At 33.7% G+C, this 20,814-nt stretch overlaps 17 non-coding genes across 17 annotated transcripts; all 17 read right to left on the reverse strand.

The window, feature by feature from the left end:
• Positions 1–630: 630 nt before the first annotated feature.
• LOC121115505 (U2 spliceosomal RNA) lies at positions 631–825 on the reverse strand. The gene has a single exon (XR_005863553.1). It is a non-coding gene; the product is annotated as a U2 spliceosomal RNA (small nuclear RNA).
• Positions 826–1,636: 811 nt separating this feature from the next.
• Positions 1,637–1,832, reverse strand: LOC121115533 (U2 spliceosomal RNA). Its single transcript, XR_005863579.1, has one exon. It is a non-coding gene; the product is annotated as a U2 spliceosomal RNA (small nuclear RNA).
• Positions 1,833–2,644: 812 nt separating this feature from the next.
• LOC121115532 (U2 spliceosomal RNA) lies at positions 2,645–2,840 on the reverse strand. The gene has a single exon (XR_005863578.1). It is a non-coding gene; the product is annotated as a U2 spliceosomal RNA (small nuclear RNA).
• An 812-nt stretch (positions 2,841–3,652) lies between these two features.
• On the reverse strand, positions 3,653–3,848 carry LOC121115531 (U2 spliceosomal RNA). The gene has a single exon (XR_005863577.1). It is a non-coding gene; the product is annotated as a U2 spliceosomal RNA (small nuclear RNA).
• Positions 3,849–4,659: 811 nt separating this feature from the next.
• On the reverse strand, positions 4,660–4,855 carry LOC121115529 (U2 spliceosomal RNA). The gene has a single exon (XR_005863576.1). It is a non-coding gene; the product is annotated as a U2 spliceosomal RNA (small nuclear RNA).
• An 811-nt stretch (positions 4,856–5,666) lies between these two features.
• Positions 5,667–5,861, reverse strand: LOC121115504 (U2 spliceosomal RNA). The gene has a single exon (XR_005863552.1). It is a non-coding gene; the product is annotated as a U2 spliceosomal RNA (small nuclear RNA).
• Positions 5,862–6,676: 815 nt separating this feature from the next.
• Positions 6,677–6,872, reverse strand: LOC121115528 (U2 spliceosomal RNA). The gene has a single exon (XR_005863575.1). It is a non-coding gene; the product is annotated as a U2 spliceosomal RNA (small nuclear RNA).
• An 809-nt stretch (positions 6,873–7,681) lies between these two features.
• Positions 7,682–7,876, reverse strand: LOC121115502 (U2 spliceosomal RNA). The gene has a single exon (XR_005863551.1). It is a non-coding gene; the product is annotated as a U2 spliceosomal RNA (small nuclear RNA).
• Positions 7,877–8,685: 809 nt separating this feature from the next.
• LOC121115527 (U2 spliceosomal RNA) lies at positions 8,686–8,881 on the reverse strand. Its single transcript, XR_005863574.1, has one exon. It is a non-coding gene; the product is annotated as a U2 spliceosomal RNA (small nuclear RNA).
• Positions 8,882–9,695: 814 nt separating this feature from the next.
• Positions 9,696–9,890, reverse strand: LOC121115501 (U2 spliceosomal RNA). The gene has a single exon (XR_005863550.1). It is a non-coding gene; the product is annotated as a U2 spliceosomal RNA (small nuclear RNA).
• Positions 9,891–10,701: 811 nt separating this feature from the next.
• LOC121115500 (U2 spliceosomal RNA) lies at positions 10,702–10,896 on the reverse strand. The gene has a single exon (XR_005863549.1). It is a non-coding gene; the product is annotated as a U2 spliceosomal RNA (small nuclear RNA).
• Positions 10,897–11,706: 810 nt separating this feature from the next.
• LOC121115526 (U2 spliceosomal RNA) lies at positions 11,707–11,902 on the reverse strand. Its single transcript, XR_005863573.1, has one exon. It is a non-coding gene; the product is annotated as a U2 spliceosomal RNA (small nuclear RNA).
• Positions 11,903–12,711: 809 nt separating this feature from the next.
• On the reverse strand, positions 12,712–12,906 carry LOC121115499 (U2 spliceosomal RNA). The gene has a single exon (XR_005863548.1). It is a non-coding gene; the product is annotated as a U2 spliceosomal RNA (small nuclear RNA).
• Positions 12,907–13,711: 805 nt separating this feature from the next.
• LOC121115545 (U2 spliceosomal RNA) lies at positions 13,712–13,906 on the reverse strand. The gene has a single exon (XR_005863589.1). It is a non-coding gene; the product is annotated as a U2 spliceosomal RNA (small nuclear RNA).
• An 811-nt stretch (positions 13,907–14,717) lies between these two features.
• Positions 14,718–14,913, reverse strand: LOC121115525 (U2 spliceosomal RNA). Its single transcript, XR_005863572.1, has one exon. It is a non-coding gene; the product is annotated as a U2 spliceosomal RNA (small nuclear RNA).
• An 809-nt stretch (positions 14,914–15,722) lies between these two features.
• LOC121115541 (U2 spliceosomal RNA) lies at positions 15,723–15,917 on the reverse strand. Its single transcript, XR_005863587.1, has one exon. It is a non-coding gene; the product is annotated as a U2 spliceosomal RNA (small nuclear RNA).
• Positions 15,918–16,730: 813 nt separating this feature from the next.
• LOC121115534 (U2 spliceosomal RNA) lies at positions 16,731–16,925 on the reverse strand. The gene has a single exon (XR_005863580.1). It is a non-coding gene; the product is annotated as a U2 spliceosomal RNA (small nuclear RNA).
• Between the last annotated feature and the right edge of the window lie 3,889 nt (positions 16,926–20,814).

The following is a 20,814-nucleotide window of genomic DNA, read 5'->3' on the forward strand; positions in this document are numbered from 1 at the left end:
TTATATTGCTCAAGAATTAATGTCCCTTTTTGAGTTCGTTCATGAGGAATTGGGGGTGAACGGGACATGCCTAAAATCATTCTTACTATGCTTGGAAATTATAAATTATTGAGCAAAAGTTGGAACCTTATTTTGAAATCACACTTGAGTTACTTATCTCTGTTTTCTGATCTTCAAGTTCACTGCCTATTAGATAAATGACCAACAAACATTTTACATACATGCAAAAATTATTTACAATTGCTTATAGTCCAATAAGGACTCGAGAAATAAAACAAGAAAAGAAAATTTGAAATAAAACATTTTATCATTTTCCTCCTAAAATTTAGATTTGGGTACAACAAATTGTGATACATGTATACTAGCATTGTTTCTTGTAGAGATAAATTGAGGATGAAATAATAGAACTTGAGACTGTCAAAGTGTCCAATAGGAATTCTGCTCCAGTATACTGTTTTTCTTTATTCTCACTCGGGTTATGGAATATCAAATAAGCAAGGACGTTAAATTGAAGAATGTTAGACGATGAGTCATATTAATTCTATAAATAATACGCCAATAAGTGTGTATCCTCAATTTATTAAACCAGACTTTTCAATTAATTATAAAGAACCTTGTAATGATTTTTGGGGAAAGTGAGCCAAATTCCTGGAGATACTGCAATACCAGGCCAACTCGTGAAGGAGCCCATGCAAGCATGTGAGTCTCCCTCCCCGCTCAGAAATAAGTTTAATATCGAGAAGGACACATGGTCCTTGTATCAGATATTAAGCTGATAAGAACAGATACTACACTTTGATCTTAGCCAAAAGGCCGAGAAGCGATAACTTGTAATTCCTCTCTCCATTGAATATCAAGTTACTTTCCCCGCTTCTCTCCTTCAGAATATTTTTTCCACCTACCTTCCGAGTTTACTACCATCTATTGAGAGATGAGGAAACAAAACAGTTCCATATTCAACCACTCTCTTTCTTTTTTTTTTTGAGGACTTGTTGTTCTATGTTCTTTATATTGCTCAAGAATTAATGTCCCTTTTTGAGTTCGTTCATGAGGAATTGGGGGTGAACGGGACATGCCTAAAATCATTCTTACTATGCTTGGAAATTATAAATTATTGAGCAAAAGTTGGAACCTTATTTTGAAATCACACTTGAGTTACTTATCTCTGTTTTCTGATCTTCAAGTTCACTGCCTATTAGATAAATGACCAACAAACATTTTACATACATGCAAAAATTATTTACAATTGCTTATAGTCCAATAAGGACTCGAGAAATAAAACAAGAAAAGAAAATTTGAAATAAAACATTTTATCATTTTCCTCCTAAAATTTAGATTTGGGTACAACAAATTGTGATACATGTATACTAGCATTGTTTCTTGTAGAGATAAATTGAGGATGAAATAATAGAACTTGAGACTGTCAAAGTGTCCAATAGGAATTCTGCTCCAGTATACTGTTTTTCTTTATTCTCACTCGGGTTATGGAATATCAAATAAGCAAGGACGTTAAATTGAAGAATGTTAGACGATGAGTCATATTAATTCTATAAATAATACGCCAATAAGTGTGTATCCTCAATTTATTAAACCAGACTTTTCAATTAATTATAAAGAACCTTGTAATGATTTTTGGGGAAAGTGAGCCAAATTCCTGGAGATACTGCAATACCAGGCCAACTCGTGAAGGAGCCCATGCAAGCATGTGAGTCTCCCTCCCCCGCTCAGAAATAAGTTTAATATCGAGAAGGACACATGGTCCTTGTATCAGATATTAAGCTGATAAGAACAGATACTACACTTTGATCTTAGCCAAAAGGCCGAGAAGCGATAACTTGTAATTCCTCTCTCCATTGAATATCAAGTTACTTTCCCCGCTTCTCTCCTTCAGAATATTTTTTCCACCTACCTTCCGAGTTTACTACCATCTATTGAGAGATGAGGAAACAAAACAGTTCCATATTCAACCACCTCTCTCTTTCTTTTTTTTGAGGACTTGTTGTTCTATGTTCTTTATATTGCTCAAGAATTAATGTCCCTTTTTGAGTTCGTTCATGAGGAATTGGGGGTGAACGGGACATGCCTAAAATCATTCTTACTATGCTTGGAAATTATAAATTATTGAGCAAAAGTTGGAACCTTATTTTGAAATCACACTTGAGTTACTTATCTCTGTTTTCTGATCTTCAAGTTCACTGCCTATTAGATAAATGACCAACAAACATTTTACATACATGCAAAAAATTATTTACAATTGCTTATAGTCCAATAAGGACTCGAGAAATAAAACAAGAAAAGAAAATTTGAAATAAAACATTTTATCATTTTCCTCCTAAAATTTAGATTTGGGTACAACAAATTGTGATACATGTATACTAGCATTGTTTCTTGTAGAGATAAATTGAGGATGAAATAATAGAACTTGAGACTGTCAAAGTGTCCAATAGGAATTCTGCTCCAGTATACTGTTTTTCTTTATTCTCACTCGGGTTATGGAATATCAAATAAGCAAGGACGTTAAATTGAAGAATGTTAGACGATGAGTCATATTAATTCTATAAATAATACGCCAATAAGTGTGTATCCTCAATTTATTAAACCAGACTTTTCAATTAATTATAAAGAACCTTGTAATGATTTTTGGGGAAAGTGAGCCAAATTCCTGGAGATACTGCAATACCAGGCCAACTCGTGAAGGAGCCCATGCAAGCATGTGAGTCTCCCTCCCCCGCTCAGAAATAAGTTTAATATCGAGAAGGACACATGGTCCTTGTATCAGATATTAAGCTGATAAGAACAGATACTACACTTTGATCTTAGCCAAAAGGCCGAGAAGCGATAACTTGTAATTCCTCTCTCCATTGAATATCAAGTTACTTTCCCCGCTTCTCTCCTTCAGAATATTTTTTCCACCTACCTTCCGAGTTTACTACCATCTATTGAGAGATGAGGAAACAAAACAGTTCCATATTCAACCACCACTCTCTTTCTTTTTTTTTTGAGGACTTGTTGTTCTATGTTCTTTATATTGCTCAAGAATTAATGTCCCTTTTGAGTTCGTTCATGAGGAATTGGGGGTGACGGGACATGCCTAAAATCATTCTTACTATGCTTGGAAATTATAAATTATTGAGCAAAAGTTGGAACCTTATTTTGAAATCACACTTGAGTTACTTATCTCTGTTTTCTGATCTTCAAGTTCACTGCCTATTAGATAAATGACCAACAAACATTTTACATACATGCAAAAAATTATTTACAATTGCTTATAGTCCAATAAGGACTCGAGAAATAAAACAAGAAAAGAAAATTTGAAATAAAACATTTTATCATTTTCCTCCTAAAATTTAGATTTGGGTACAACAAATTGTGATACATGTATACTAGCATTGTTTCTTGTAGAGATAAATTGAGGATGAAATAATAGAACTTGAGACTGTCAAAGTGTCCAATAGGAATTCTGCTCCAGTATACTGTTTTTCTTTATTCTCACTCGGGTTATGGAATATCAAATAAGCAAGGACGTTAAATTGAAGAATGTTAGACGATGAGTCATATTAATTCTATAAATAATACGCCAATAAGTGTGTATCCTCAATTTATTAAACCAGACTTTTCAATTAATTATAAAGAACCTTGTAATGATTTTTGGGGAAAGTGAGCCAAATTCCTGGAGATACTGCAATACCAGGCCAACTCGTGAAGGAGCCCATGCAAGCATGTGAGTCTCCCTCCCCCGCTCAGAAATAAGTTTAATATCGAGAAGGACACATGGTCCTTGTATCAGATATTAAGCTGATAAGAACAGATACTACACTTTGATCTTAGCCAAAAGGCCGAGAAGCGATAACTTGTAATTCCTCTCTCCATTGAATATCAAGTTACTTTCCCCGCTTCTCTCCTTCAGAATATTTTTTCCACCTACCTTCCGAGTTTACTACCATCTATTGAGAGATGAGGAAACAAAACAGTTCCATATTCAACCACCTCTCTCTTTCTTTTTTTTGAGGACTTGTTGTTCTATGTTCTTTATATTGCTCAAGAATTAATGTCCCTTTTTGAGTTCGTTCATGAGGAATTGGGGGTGAACGGGACATGCCTAAAATCATTCTTACTATGCTTGGAAATTATAAATTATTGAGCAAAAGTTGGAACCTTATTTTGAAATCACACTTGAGTTACTTATCTCTGTTTTCTGATCTTCAAGTTCACTGCCTATTAGATAAATGACCAACAAACATTTTACATACATGCAAAAATTATTTACAATTGCTTATAGTCCAATAAGGACTCGAGAAATAAAACAAGAAAAGAAAATTTGAAATAAAACATTTTATCATTTTCCTCCTAAAATTTAGATTTGGGTACAACAAATTGTGATACATGTATACTAGCATTGTTTCTTGTAGAGATAAATTGAGGATGAAATAATAGAACTTGAGACTGTCAAAGTGTCCAATAGGAATTCTGCTCCAGTATACTGTTTTTCTTTATTCTCACTCGGGTTATGGAATATCAAATAAGCAAGGACGTTAAATTGAAGAATGTTAGACGATGAGTCATATTAATTCTATAAATAATACGCCAATAAGTGTGTATCCTCAATTTATTAAACCAGACTTTTCAATTAATTATAAAGAACCTTGTAATGATTTTTGGGGAAAGTGAGCCAAATTCCTGGAGATACTGCAATACCAGGCCAACTCGTGAAGGAGCCCATGCAAGCATGTGAGTCTCCCTCCCCCGCTCAGAAATAAGTTTAATATCGAGAAGGACACATGGTCCTTGTATCAGATATTAAGCTGATAAGAACAGATACTACACTTTGATCTTAGCCAAAAGGCCGAGAAGCGATAACTTGTAATTCCTCTCTCCATTGAATATCAAGTTACTTTCCCCGCTTCTCTCCTTCAGAATATTTTTTCCACCTACCTTCCGAGTTTACTACCATCTATTGAGAGATGAGGAAACAAAACAGTTCCATATTCAACCACCTCTCTTTCTTTTTTTTTTGAGGACTTGTTGTTCTATGTTCTTTATATTGCTCAAGAATTAATGTCCCTTTTTGAGTTCGTTCATGAGGAATTGGGGGTGAACGGGACATGCCTAAAATCATTCTTACTATGCTTGGAAATTATAAATTATTGAGCAAAAGTTGGAACCTTATTTTGAAATCACACTTGAGTTACTTATCTCTGTTTTCTGATCTTCAAGTTCACTGCCTATTAGATAAATGACCAACAAACATTTTACATACATGCAAAAATTATTTACAATTGCTTATAGTCCAATAAGGACTCGAGAAATAAAACAAGAAAAGAAAATTTGAAATAAAACATTTTATCATTTTCCTCCTAAAATTTAGATTTGGGTACAACAAATTGTGATACATGTATACTAGCATTGTTTCTTGTAGAGATAAATTGAGGATGAAATAATAGAACTTGAGACTGTCAAAGTGTCCAATAGGAATTCTGCTCCAGTATACTGTTTTTCTTTATTCTCACTCGGGTTATGGAATATCAAATAAGCAAGGACGTTAAATTGAAGAATGTTAGACGATGAGTCATATTAATTCTATAAATAATACGCCAATAAGTGTGTATCCTCAATTTATTAAACCAGACTTTTCAATTAATTATAAAGAACCTTGTAATGATTTTTGGGGAAAGTGAGCCAAATTCCTGGAGATACTGCAATACCAGGCCAACTCGTGAAGGAGCCCATGCAAGCATGTGAGTCTCCCTCCCCGCTCAGAAATAAGTTTAATATCGAGAAGGACACATGGTCCTTGTATCAGATATTAAGCTGATAAGAACAGATACTACACTTTGATCTTAGCCAAAAGGCCGAGAAGCGATAACTTGTAATTCCTCTCTCCATTGAATATCAAGTTACTTTCCCCGCTTCTCTCCTTCAGAATATTTTTTCCACCTACCTTCCGAGTTTACTACCATCTATTGAGAGATGAGGAAACAAAACAGTTCCATATTCAACCACCTCTCTCTTTCTTTTTTTTTTTTGAGGACTTGTTGTTCTATGTTCTTTATATTGCTCAAGAATTAATGTCCCTTTTTGAGTTCGTTCATGAGGAATTGGGGGTGAACGGGACATGCCTAAAATCATTCTTACTATGCTTGGAAATTATAAATTATTGAGCAAAAGTTGGAACCTTATTTTGAAATCACACTTGAGTTACTTATCTCTGTTTTCTGATCTTCAAGTTCACTGCCTATTAGATAAATGACCAACAAACATTTTACATACATGCAAAAATTATTTACAATTGCTTATAGTCCAATAAGGACTCGAGAAATAAAACAAGAAAAGAAAATTTGAAATAAAACATTTTATCATTTTCCTCCTAAAATTTAGATTTGGGTACAACAAATTGTGATACATGTATACTAGCATTGTTTCTTGTAGAGATAAATTGAGGATGAAATAATAGAACTTGAGACTGTCAAAGTGTCCAATAGGAATTCTGCTCCAGTATACTGTTTTTCTTTATTCTCACTCGGGTTATGGAATATCAAATAAGCAAGGACGTTAAATTGAAGAATGTTAGACGATGAGTCATATTAATTCTATAAATAATACGCCAATAAGTGTGTATCCTCAATTTATTAAACCAGACTTTTCAATTAATTATAAAGAACCTTGTAATGATTTTTGGGGAAAGTGAGCCAAATTCCTGGAGATACTGCAATACCAGGCCAACTCGTGAAGGAGCCCATGCAAGCATGTGAGTCTCCCTCCCCCGCTCAGAAATAAGTTTAATATCGAGAAGGACACATGGTCCTTGTATCAGATATTAAGCTGATAAGAACAGATACTACACTTTGATCTTAGCCAAAAGGCCGAGAAGCGATAACTTGTAATTCCTCTCTCCATTGAATATCAAGTTACTTTCCCCGCTTCTCTCCTTCAGAATATTTTTTCCACCTACCTTCCGAGTTTACTACCATCTATTGAGAGATGAGGAAACAAAACAGTTCCATATTCAACCACCTCTCTCTTTCTTTTTTGAGGACTTGTTGTTCTATGTTCTTTATATTGCTCAAGAATTAATGTCCCTTTTTGAGTTCGTTCATGAGGAATTGGGGGTGAACGGGACATGCCTAAAATCATTCTTACTATGCTTGGAAATTATAAATTATTGAGCAAAAGTTGGAACCTTATTTTGAAATCACACTTGAGTTACTTATCTCTGTTTTCTGATCTTCAAGTTCACTGCCTATTAGATAAATGACCAACAAACATTTTACATACATGCAAAAATTATTTACAATTGCTTATAGTCCAATAAGGACTCGAGAAATAAAACAAGAAAAGAAAATTTGAAATAAAACATTTTATCATTTTCCTCCTAAAATTTAGATTTGGGTACAACAAATTGTGATACATGTATACTAGCATTGTTTCTTGTAGAGATAAATTGAGGATGAAATAATAGAACTTGAGACTGTCAAAGTGTCCAATAGGAATTCTGCTCCAGTATACTGTTTTTCTTTATTCTCACTCGGGTTATGGAATATCAAATAAGCAAGGACGTTAAATTGAAGAATGTTAGACGATGAGTCATATTAATTCTATAAATAATACGCCAATAAGTGTGTATCCTCAATTTATTAAACCAGACTTTTCAATTAATTATAAAGAACCTTGTAATGATTTTTGGGGAAAGTGAGCCAAATTCCTGGAGATACTGCAATACCAGGCCAACTCGTGAAGGAGCCCATGCAAGCATGTGAGTCTCCCTCCCCGCTCAGAAATAAGTTTAATATCGAGAAGGACACATGGTCCTTGTATCAGATATTAAGCTGATAAGAACAGATACTACACTTTGATCTTAGCCAAAAGGCCGAGAAGCGATAACTTGTAATTCCTCTCTCCATTGAATATCAAGTTACTTTCCCCGCTTCTCTCCTTCAGAATATTTTTTCCACCTACCTTCCGAGTTTACTACCATCTATTGAGAGATGAGGAAACAAAACAGTTCCATATTCAACCACCTCTCTCTTTCTTTTTTGAGGACTTGTTGTTCTATGTTCTTTATATTGCTCAAGAATTAATGTCCCTTTTTGAGTTCGTTCATGAGGAATTGGGGGTGAACGGGACATGCCTAAAATCATTCTTACTATGCTTGGAAATTATAAATTATTGAGCAAAAGTTGGAACCTTATTTTGAAATCACACTTGAGTTACTTATCTCTGTTTTCTGATCTTCAAGTTCACTGCCTATTAGATAAATGACCAACAAACATTTTACATACATGCAAAAATTATTTACAATTGCTTATAGTCCAATAAGGACTCGAGAAATAAAACAAGAAAAGAAAATTTGAAATAAAACATTTTATCATTTTCCTCCTAAAATTTAGATTTGGGTACAACAAATTGTGATACATGTATACTAGCATTGTTTCTTGTAGAGATAAATTGAGGATGAAATAATAGAACTTGAGACTGTCAAAGTGTCCAATAGGAATTCTGCTCCAGTATACTGTTTTTCTTTATTCTCACTCGGGTTATGGAATATCAAATAAGCAAGGACGTTAAATTGAAGAATGTTAGACGATGAGTCATATTAATTCTATAAATAATACGCCAATAAGTGTGTATCCTCAATTTATTAAACCAGACTTTTCAATTAATTATAAAGAACCTTGTAATGATTTTTGGGGAAAGTGAGCCAAATTCCTGGAGATACTGCAATACCAGGCCAACTCGTGAAGGAGCCCATGCAAGCATGTGAGTCTCCCTCCCCCGCTCAGAAATAAGTTTAATATCGAGAAGGACACATGGTCCTTGTATCAGATATTAAGCTGATAAGAACAGATACTACACTTTGATCTTAGCCAAAAGGCCGAGAAGCGATAACTTGTAATTCCTCTCTCCATTGAATATCAAGTTACTTTCCCCGCTTCTCTCCTTCAGAATATTTTTTCCACCTACCTTCCGAGTTTACTACCATCTATTGAGAGATGAGGAAACAAAACAGTTCCATATTCAACCACCTCTCTCTTTCTTTTTTTTTTGAGGACTTGTTGTTCTATGTTCTTTATATTGCTCAAGAATTAATGTCCCTTTTTGAGTTCGTTCATGAGGAATTGGGGGTGAACGGGACATGCCTAAAATCATTCTTACTATGCTTGGAAATTATAAATTATTGAGCAAAAGTTGGAACCTTATTTTGAAATCACACTTGAGTTACTTATCTCTGTTTTCTGATCTTCAAGTTCACTGCCTATTAGATAAATGACCAACAAACATTTTACATACATGCAAAAAATTATTTACAATTGCTTATAGTCCAATAAGGACTCGAGAAATAAAACAAGAAAAGAAAATTTGAAATAAAACATTTTATCATTTTCCTCCTAAAATTTAGATTTGGGTACAACAAATTGTGATACATGTATACTAGCATTGTTTCTTGTAGAGATAAATTGAGGATGAAATAATAGAACTTGAGACTGTCAAAGTGTCCAATAGGAATTCTGCTCCAGTATACTGTTTTTCTTTATTCTCACTCGGGTTATGGAATATCAAATAAGCAAGGACGTTAAATTGAAGAATGTTAGACGATGAGTCATATTAATTCTATAAATAATACGCCAATAAGTGTGTATCCTCAATTTATTAAACCAGACTTTTCAATTAATTATAAAGAACCTTGTAATGATTTTTGGGGAAAGTGAGCCAAATTCCTGGAGATACTGCAATACCAGGCCAACTCGTGAAGGAGCCCATGCAAGCATGTGAGTCTCCCTCCCCGCTCAGAAATAAGTTTAATATCGAGAAGGACACATGGTCCTTGTATCAGATATTAAGCTGATAAGAACAGATACTACACTTTGATCTTAGCCAAAAGGCCGAGAAGCGATAACTTGTAATTCCTCTCTCCATTGAATATCAAGTTACTTTCCCCGCTTCTCTCCTTCAGAATATTTTTTCCACCTACCTTCCGAGTTTACTACCATCTATTGAGAGATGAGGAAACAAAACAGTTCCATATTCAACCACCTCTCTCTTTCTTTTTTTTGAGGACTTGTTGTTCTATGTTCTTTATATTGCTCAAGAATTAATGTCCCTTTTTGAGTTCGTTCATGAGGAATTGGGGGTGAACGGGACATGCCTAAAATCATTCTTACTATGCTTGGAAATTATAAATTATTGAGCAAAAGTTGGAACCTTATTTTGAAATCACACTTGAGTTACTTATCTCTGTTTTCTGATCTTCAAGTTCACTGCCTATTAGATAAATGACCAACAAACATTTTACATACATGCAAAAATTATTTACAATTGCTTATAGTCCAATAAGGACTCGAGAAATAAAACAAGAAAAGAAAATTTGAAATAAAACATTTTATCATTTTCCTCCTAAAATTTAGATTTGGGTACAACAAATTGTGATACATGTATACTAGCATTGTTTCTTGTAGAGATAAATTGAGGATGAAATAATAGAACTTGAGACTGTCAAAGTGTCCAATAGGAATTCTGCTCCAGTATACTGTTTTTCTTTATTCTCACTCGGGTTATGGAATATCAAATAAGCAAGGACGTTAAATTGAAGAATGTTAGACGATGAGTCATATTAATTCTATAAATAATACGCCAATAAGTGTGTATCCTCAATTTATTAAACCAGACTTTTCAATTAATTATAAAGAACCTTGTAATGATTTTTGGGGAAAGTGAGCCAAATTCCTGGAGATACTGCAATACCAGGCCAACTCGTGAAGGAGCCCATGCAAGCATGTGAGTCTCCCTCCCCGCTCAGAAATAAGTTTAATATCGAGAAGGACACATGGTCCTTGTATCAGATATTAAGCTGATAAGAACAGATACTACACTTTGATCTTAGCCAAAAGGCCGAGAAGCGATAACTTGTAATTCCTCTCTCCATTGAATATCAAGTTACTTTCCCCGCTTCTCTCCTTCAGAATATTTTTTCCACCTACCTTCCGAGTTTACTACCATCTATTGAGAGATGAGGAAACAAAACAGTTCCATATTCAACCACCCTCTCTTTTTTTTTTTTGAGGACTTGTTGTTCTATGTTCTTTATATTGCTCAAGAATTAATGTCCCTTTTTGAGTTCGTTCATGAGGAATTGGGGGTGAACGGGACATGCCTAAAATCATTCTTACTATGCTTGGAAATTATAAATTATTGAGCAAAAGTTGGAACCTTATTTTGAAATCACACTTGAGTTACTTATCTCTGTTTTCTGATCTTCAAGTTCACTGCCTATTAGATAAATGACCAACAAACATTTTACATACATGCAAAAATTATTTACAATTGCTTATAGTCCAATAAGGACTCGAGAAATAAAACAAGAAAAGAAAATTTGAAATAAAACATTTTATCATTTTCCTCCTAAAATTTAGATTTGGGTACAACAAATTGTGATACATGTATACTAGCATTGTTTCTTGTAGAGATAAATTGAGGATGAAATAATAGAACTTGAGACTGTCAAAGTGTCCAATAGGAATTCTGCTCCAGTATACTGTTTTTCTTTATTCTCACTCGGGTTATGGAATATCAAATAAGCAAGGACGTTAAATTGAAGAATGTTAGACGATGAGTCATATTAATTCTATAAATAATACGCCAATAAGTGTGTATCCTCAATTTATTAAACCAGACTTTTCAATTAATTATAAAGAACCTTGTAATGATTTTTGGGGAAAGTGAGCCAAATTCCTGGAGATACTGCAATACCAGGCCAACTCGTGAAGGAGCCCATGCAAGCATGTGAGTCTCCCTCCCCCGCTCAGAAATAAGTTTAATATCGAGAAGGACACATGGTCCTTGTATCAGATATTAAGCTGATAAGAACAGATACTACACTTTGATCTTAGCCAAAAGGCCGAGAAGCGATAACTTGTAATTCCTCTCTCCATTGAATATCAAGTTACTTTCCCCGCTTCTCTCCTTCAGAATATTTTTTCCACCTACCTTCCGAGTTTACTACCATCTATTGAGAGATGAGGAAACAAAACAGTTCCATATTCAACCACCTCTCTCTTTTTTTTTTGAGGACTTGTTGTTCTATGTTCTTTATATTGCTCAAGAATTAATGTCCCTTTTTGAGTTCGTTCATGAGGAATTGGGGGTGAACGGGACATGCCTAAAATCATTCTTACTATGCTTGGAAATTATAAATTATTGAGCAAAAGTTGGAACCTTATTTTGAAATCACACTTGAGTTACTTATCTCTGTTTTCTGATCTTCAAGTTCACTGCCTATTAGATAAATGACCAACAAACATTTTACATACATGCAAAAATTATTTACAATTGCTTATAGTCCAATAAGGACTCGAGAAATAAAACAAGAAAAGAAAATTTGAAATAAAACATTTTATCATTTTCCTCCTAAAATTTAGATTTGGGTACAACAAATTGTGATACATGTATACTAGCATTGTTTCTTGTAGAGATAAATTGAGGATGAAATAATAGAACTTGAGACTGTCAAAGTGTCCAATAGGAATTCTGCTCCAGTATACTGTTTTTCTTTATTCTCACTCGGGTTATGGAATATCAAATAAGCAAGGACGTTAAATTGAAGAATGTTAGACGATGAGTCATATTAATTCTATAAATAATACGCCAATAAGTGTGTATCCTCAATTTATTAAACCAGACTTTTCAATTAATTATAAAGAACCTTGTAATGATTTTTGGGGAAAGTGAGCCAAATTCCTGGAGATACTGCAATACCAGGCCAACTCGTGAAGGAGCCCATGCAAGCATGTGAGTCTCCCTCCCCGCTCAGAAATAAGTTTAATATCGAGAAGGACACATGGTCCTTGTATCAGATATTAAGCTGATAAGAACAGATACTACACTTTGATCTTAGCCAAAAGGCCGAGAAGCGATAACTTGTAATTCCTCTCTCCATTGAATATCAAGTTACTTTCCCCGCTTCTCTCCTTCAGAATATTTTTTCCACCTACCTTCCGAGTTTACTACCATCTATTGAGAGATGAGGAAACAAAACAGTTCCATATTCAACCACCTCTCTCTTTCTTTTTTTTTTTTGAGGACTTGTTGTTCTATGTTCTTTATATTGCTCAAGAATTAATGTCCCTTTTTGAGTTCGTTCATGAGGAATTGGGGGTGAACGGGACATGCCTAAAATCATTCTTACTATGCTTGGAAATTATAAATTATTGAGCAAAAGTTGGAACCTTATTTTGAAATCACACTTGAGTTACTTATCTCTGTTTTCTGATCTTCAAGTTCACTGCCTATTAGATAAATGACCAACAAACATTTTACATACATGCAAAAATTATTTACAATTGCTTATAGTCCAATAAGGACTCGAGAAATAAAACAAGAAAAGAAAATTTGAAATAAAACATTTTATCATTTTCCTCCTAAAATTTAGATTTGGGTACAACAAATTGTGATACATGTATACTAGCATTGTTTCTTGTAGAGATAAATTGAGGATGAAATAATAGAACTTGAGACTGTCAAAGTGTCCAATAGGAATTCTGCTCCAGTATACTGTTTTTCTTTATTCTCACTCGGGTTATGGAATATCAAATAAGCAATTGAAGAATGTTAGACGATGAGTCATATTAATTCTATAAATAATACGCCAATAAGTGTGTATCCTCAATTTATTAAACCAGACTTTTCAATTAATTATAAAGAACCTTGTAATGATTTTTGGGGAAAGTGAGCCAAATTCCTGGAGATACTGCAATACCAGGCCAACTCGTGAAGGAGCCCATGCAAGCATGTGAGTCTCCCTCCCCGCTCAGAAATAAGTTTAATATCGAGAAGGACACATGGTCCTTGTATCAGATATTAAGCTGATAAGAACAGATACTACACTTTGATCTTAGCCAAAAGGCCGAGAAGCGATAACTTGTAATTCCTCTCTCCATTGAATATCAAGTTACTTTCCCCGCTTCTCTCCTTCAGAATATTTTTTCCACCTACCTTCCGAGTTTACTACCATCTATTGAGAGATGAGGAAACAAAACAGTTCCATATTCAACCACCTCTCTCTTTCTTTTTTTTTGAGGACTTGTTGTTCTATGTTCTTTATATTGCTCAAGAATTAATGTCCCTTTTGAGTTCGTTCATGAGGAATTGGGGGTGAACGGGACATGCCTAAAATCATTCTTACTATGCTTGGAAATTATAAATTATTGAGCAAAAGTTGGAACCTTATTTTGAAATCACACTTGAGTTACTTATCTCTGTTTTCTGATCTTCAAGTTCACTGCCTATTAGATAAATGACCAACAAACATTTTACATACATGCAAAAAATTATTTACAATTGCTTATAGTCCAATAAGGACTCGAGAAATAAAACAAGAAAAGAAAATTTGAAATAAAACATTTTATCATTTTCCTCCTAAAATTTAGATTTGGGTACAACAAATTGTGATACATGTATACTAGCATTGTTTCTTGTAGAGATAAATTGAGGATGAAATAATAGAACTTGAGACTGTCAAAGTGTCCAATAGGAATTCTGCTCCAGTATACTGTTTTCTTTATTCTCACTCGGGTTATGGAATATCAAATAAGCAAGGACGTTAAATTGAAGAATGTTAGACGATGAGTCATATTAATTCTATAAATAATACGCCAATAAGTGTGTATCCTCAATTTATTAAACCAGACTTTTCAATTAATTATAAAGAACCTTGTAATGATTTTTGGGGAAAGTGAGCCAAATTCCTGGAGATACTGCAATACCAGGCCAACTCGTGAAGGAGCCCATGCAAGCATGTGAGTCTCCCTCCCCCGCTCAGAAATAAGTTTAATATCGAGAAGGACACATGGTCCTTGTATCAGATATTAAGCTGATAAGAACAGATACTACACTTTGATCTTAGCCAAAAGGCCGAGAAGCGATAACTTGTAATTCCTCTCTCCATTGAATATCAAGTTACTTTCCCCGCTTCTCTCCTTCAGAATATTTTTTCCACCTACCTTCCGAGTTTACTACCATCTATTGAGAGATGAGGAAACAAAACAGTTCCATATTCAACCACCTCTCTCTTTCTTTTTTGAGGACTTGTTGTTCTATGTTCTTTATATTGCTCAAGAATTAATGTCCCTTTTGAGTTCGTTCATGAGGAATTGGGGGTGAACGGGACATGCCTAAAATCATTCTTACTATGCTTGGAAATTATAAATTATTGAGCAAAAGTTGGAACCTTATTTTGAAATCACACTTGAGTTACTTATCTCTGTTTTCTGATCTTCAAGTTCACTGCCTATTAGATAAATGACCAACAAACATTTTACATACATGCAAAAAATTATTTACAATTGCTTATAGTCCAATAAGGACTCGAGAAATAAAACAAGAAAAGAAAATTTGAAATAAAACATTTTATCATTTTCCTCCTAAAATTTAGATTTGGGTACAACAAATTGTGATACATGTATACTAGCATTGTTTCTTGTAGAGATAAATTGAGGATGAAATAATAGAACTTGAGACTGTCAAAGTGTCCAATAGGAATTCTGCTCCAGTATACTGTTTTTCTTTATTCTCACTCGGGTTATGGAATATCAAATAAGCAAGGACGTTAAATTGAAGAATGTTAGACGATGAGTCATATTAATTCTATAAATAATACGCCAATAAGTGTGTATCCTCAATTTATTAAACCAGACTTTTCAATTAATTATAAAGAACCTTGTAATGATTTTTGGGGAAAGTGAGCCAAATTCCTGGAGATACTGCAATACCAGGCCAACTCGTGAAGGAGCCCATGCAAGCATGTGAGTCTCCCTCCCCCGCTCAGAAATAAGTTTAATATCGAGAAGGACACATGGTCCTTGTATCAGATATTAAGCTGATAAGAACAGATACTACACTTTGATCTTAGCAAAAGGCCGAGAAGCGATAACTTGTAATTCCTCTCTCCATTGAATATCAAGTTACTTTCCCCGCTTCTCTCCTTCAGAATATTTTTTCCACCTACCTTCCGAGTTTACTACCATCTATTGAGAGATGAGGAAACAAAACAGTTCCATATTCAACCACCTCTCTCTTTCTTTTTTTTTTGAGGACTTGTTGTTCTATGTTCTTTATATTGCTCAAGAATTAATGTCCCTTTTTGAGTTCGTTCATGAGGAATTGGGGGTGAACGGGACATGCCTAAAATCATTCTTACTATGCTTGGAAATTATAAATTATTGAGCAAAAGTTGGAACCTTATTTTGAAATCACACTTGAGTTACTTATCTCTGTTTTCTGATCTTCAAGTTCACTGCCTATTAGATAAATGACCAACAAACATTTTACATACATGCAAAAATTATTTACAATTGCTTATAGTCCAATAAGGACTCGAGAAATAAAACAAGAAAAGAAAATTTGAAATAAAACATTTTATCATTTTCCTCCTAAAATTTAGATTTGGGTACAACAAATTGTGATACATGTATACTAGCATTGTTTCTTGTAGAGATAAATTGAGGATGAAATAATAGAACTTGAGACTGTCAAAGTGTCCAATAGGAATTCTGCTCCAGTATACTGTTTTTCTTTATTCTCACTCGGGTTATGGAATATCAAATAAGCAAGGACGTTAAATTGAAGAATGTTAGACGATGAGTCATATTAATTCTATAAATAATACGCCAATAAGTGTGTATCCTCAATTTATTAAACCAGACTTTTCAATTAATTATAAAGAACCTTGTAATGATTTTTGGGGAAAGTGAGCCAAATTCCTGGAGATACTGCAATACCAGGCCAACTCGTGAAGGAGCCCATGCAAGCATGTGAGTCTCCCTCCCCGCTCAGAAATAAGTTTAATATCGAGAAGGACACATGGTCCTTGTATCAGATATTAAGCTGATAAGAACAGATACTACACTTTGATCTTAGCCAAAAGGCCGAGAAGCGATAACTTGTAATTCCTCTCTCCATTGAATATCAAGTTACTTTCCCCGCTTCTCTCCTTCAGAATATTTTTTCCACCTACCTTCCGAGTTTACTACCATCTATTGAGAGATGAGGAAACAAAACAGTTCCATATTCAACCACCTCTCTCTTTCTTTTTTTTGAGGACTTGTTGTTCTATGTTCTTTATATTGCTCAAGAATTAATGTCCCTTTTTGAGTTCGTTCATGAGGTTCATGCCTAAAATCATTCTTACTATCTTGGAAATTATAAATTATTGCAAAAGTTGGAACCTTATTTTGAAATCACACTTGAGTTACTTGTCCTGATCTTCAAGTTCACTGCCTATTTTGACCAACAAACATTTTACATACTAAAATGAACTTAGCTTTACTAAAATGACAGCCTTACGTACCAGTACACACTACATAAAAACTTCAAAAATCCACAGCTGCTGATAAAAAAATTCAAAAATATATAGGTATTCATAGAAAAGTTAATTTTTTGGAAAAAAATTCGAAAAATTCAATGAAATTTCATATATTAAATTTTCTTGTAAAGAACCGAAATTACTTATTTGAAAAATGAAAACCAGCAGCTGATTATGGGCCTTTATTCTGTTTCTTTTCGGAGGAAAAGTTGTGTAATTAAATAAAGGTAAAGACGTGGCATAAGTACTACTTTTCAAAAAAATTATGATTTATGGTCTTTCATGAATACTTAAGGATAAGTACTAAATTATAGTACTTAAGTACATATAAGTAAAATGTAAAAGGCTCCATCCCTGCTTAAGGAATTAAATTAAGCTCAAAGTTAAGCCATGAAATTCTTAAGCCCGGTTTAAAAAGTATGCCAGTTAGGAATGTCATATAAAAGAATCATGGTGATCATTATTGCTGTGTCAGTCCTTATTTATTCGGTCTAGTCCAGTTCAGTCTTAGGACTGTCGATCATTGATGGAATTCCTTGATATCGTCGGCGATTTGAACTTTTCCTAGCAACGTGATGGTTAATAAACTTAAATAAGATCATATGAGATATGTATTAAGATTATTGCATATATTTTGCAAAAAACTATATTATATTGATATTAATATAAATAAAAGTAAATCATTTCTAATACTTATTTGGATTGTTATAAAACTTGACAATATCCTCGCTTGATACTTTATAGAATAATAAAATCAATTTTGGAGATAATTATTTAAGAAGACAAACATTAATTTGCATATTAATAATGATAGGTCATGACGAGGTTGAAGATACCCAAACTAATAAATAAAGGAATCCAAGACGACCAAAAGAAATGAGGAGAGAAGAGACGTGGAGGAATAAGGCATCGATGTAATTTAATAGGGACACGTATATATTCTTATTAATACATAATCATTACACCTCTGACAAATATACACAATGCACGGCTATTTATAGGAATAATAATTAGGAAAGTTCTTTATACATATATAATACAATAACTAAAAGATGAGAAGGTAGGATAGGAGTCACAAATACATAAGAAATAATGATGAACTATCTGTATGTAAGCTTATATTAATAGGCTTAAAGTATATTATCTAATTTGCCATTTTATTACATAGTATAAGAGTGTGAATAAAAGAATAGCAATAAGTAAAAATGATAGCATACATATTTTTGTACGTACATACATAAATAATAAACAAAGTGTTTTTCACCTTATGTTTAAAAATCTTTTTCATAAGGATTTAAGAATTGTTGAGAGCATATTGTGATTTCATTTTTATGTTAGTTGAAGTGGGTTGGTGTTTGGATAGTAAATTCGTATCTTGATTCACTAGAAGTGGAATCCTGAAAATTCTTCTTGGATCCTCAAAGCTCCATTGAGAGGTTTAGAGCTATGGTAAGAAAGTTCCGTTAAATTTCTTACTAAAAATATGAATAAATCGAAGGAGGAAAATTCATTTGCCTCTAGTTACCTACTAGTTCTGAAGAAGAATTTAGCTACTTAAGCCAATAGGGGTAGGTTAATTGTTAATTTGATCTCATCAAAGAATGATCAATACCCCAATTTAGAGGTAGAGGATACTATTTTGGGTATCCTTAAGTTAGAACAGGGTAATATATAGAGTGTGCGTATTTGCCCAGGGTATAAAAATGTGATTTTAATTCATTTGAAGAAAGAAATAGGTATAAAAATCTCATTTGCGCATGTGAAGGACGAATTTGTTATCAGAAAATTGGATGGATACATTAATGGTGTAAAGAGAGCTGCTAGATGTCTGAAAGCTCAAAGAAGAGACAAAAACGAGATTCCTATTATTTATGAAAAATAAATTACAATTCCCTCTCCACACGAGGATATCAGAGTTGAAGATATTATTGAGACTTTCAAAGAATTTGGAGAGGTCATGGGCCCTATTAAAGAATTCTGTTTTCAAAAAGGAAGACTTAAAGGCTTGATGAATGGAAACTATCTTGTAAAGGTAACCCCCCAGAAATGATATCCAAGGTTTTTTCCTATAAAGGGATTGAAGACAAGAGTCTCGTATCTAGGTCAATGTAAGTACTGCTCTAGATGTTATCAAGGTGGCCATTTTGCTACAGATTGTTCTAATAAACTGACGAAACGGAGTGAATATTTGGGATCAATGAAAACAAGAACTGAAAAAAGTCGGAAACATAGAATACTTCAACCAATCATGTTGTTTGCGAAGAGCTTGGTAAATATATACCTTGTCTTGATAAGAGTAGTGAATCCTATGCTCCCGAAAAGGAGCCCTATTAAGTAATCTATTTGTAGTTCATAATATAGATGAGGCTACATAGAAGAAGAGGAACAAAGCCGATAAGGATCAACCCTAAGAACATGAAGTGCTAATATAAGATATAGATGTATCTCTCACTTCTATTGGCAGCAATTCGTCTTCAAGTCCAAAGAGTGAGATTAAAAAAAACTTTGCATTTAATAAGTTCCGAATGGGAAAGAGTGACTAAAGATAAATTAATTAGACCAAAAAAGCCTGCAAAACCACCCATCATGGATGAGGTTATAATGTTTTATAGGACTAGATCTGGATCGATCTCTAAAAGGACGGCTTGCGACTCAGAGTTATCTCCTAACAGGAGGACTCCTCAAAAATTTAAAAAAAAATCAGGATAAGTTATTACTACATTAAATCCACTATGCAATATAGTTTAGAAAAAAAAAATACCCACCCCAGATTTACTGAATTCAAAGACATTCGCTTAATTTCTCTCAATATCCGTGAAAGAAAATCACATAAAGTCAGACACGCTCTAATGAAAAGACTAATGACCTTAAATCAAGATAATATCTGTCTGCAAGACATTAAGAGCCTTGTTTCCTCTTCATGTTGAAAAACGTGTACTTCTTGCCTCATTAGTTGTTTTAGCTACTACTCCACTGATTCTAATGGAAAGCGTGGTGTTCTTACTTTTATTCCAAGATTGTTATATGTTCCAATTTGTGTTCAAGAATTTTACGGAAAAAGTGAATGACATAAGATCTTAATTACTTCGGCAACATTAGAATTATTTTTAATCAACGCGTATGGACCGAGTGAGAGAGAGTAATATCTTTTTTTTTCAAGATATTATAAATTCCCATAAGGAAAATCCTTCCCCACTTACTATAGTTAGTAATATAAATGTGGATTTAAATAAGATTAGTAGTCATAACTTGTAAATTTTAAAGAAGTTAATGTTGGAGATGAATATGGTTGATCTATTAAGGAAAATTTCACCGAATGAAAATATTTCAAGGAGAACAGGAAACAAGACTTCAAGATTAGATTTAGTTTTGGCTTCATCTAGTTTTATTTATAAAACAACGAACGCAAAATACCTCCCAGAGCCCCCATCTGACCACAATATCTTACAATGGGATTTCAAGCA

This window comes from Lepeophtheirus salmonis, chromosome 3, assembly GCF_016086655.4.
Source record: "Lepeophtheirus salmonis chromosome 3, UVic_Lsal_1.4, whole genome shotgun sequence".
Taxonomy (NCBI): Eukaryota; Metazoa; Arthropoda; class Copepoda; order Siphonostomatoida; family Caligidae; genus Lepeophtheirus; species Lepeophtheirus salmonis.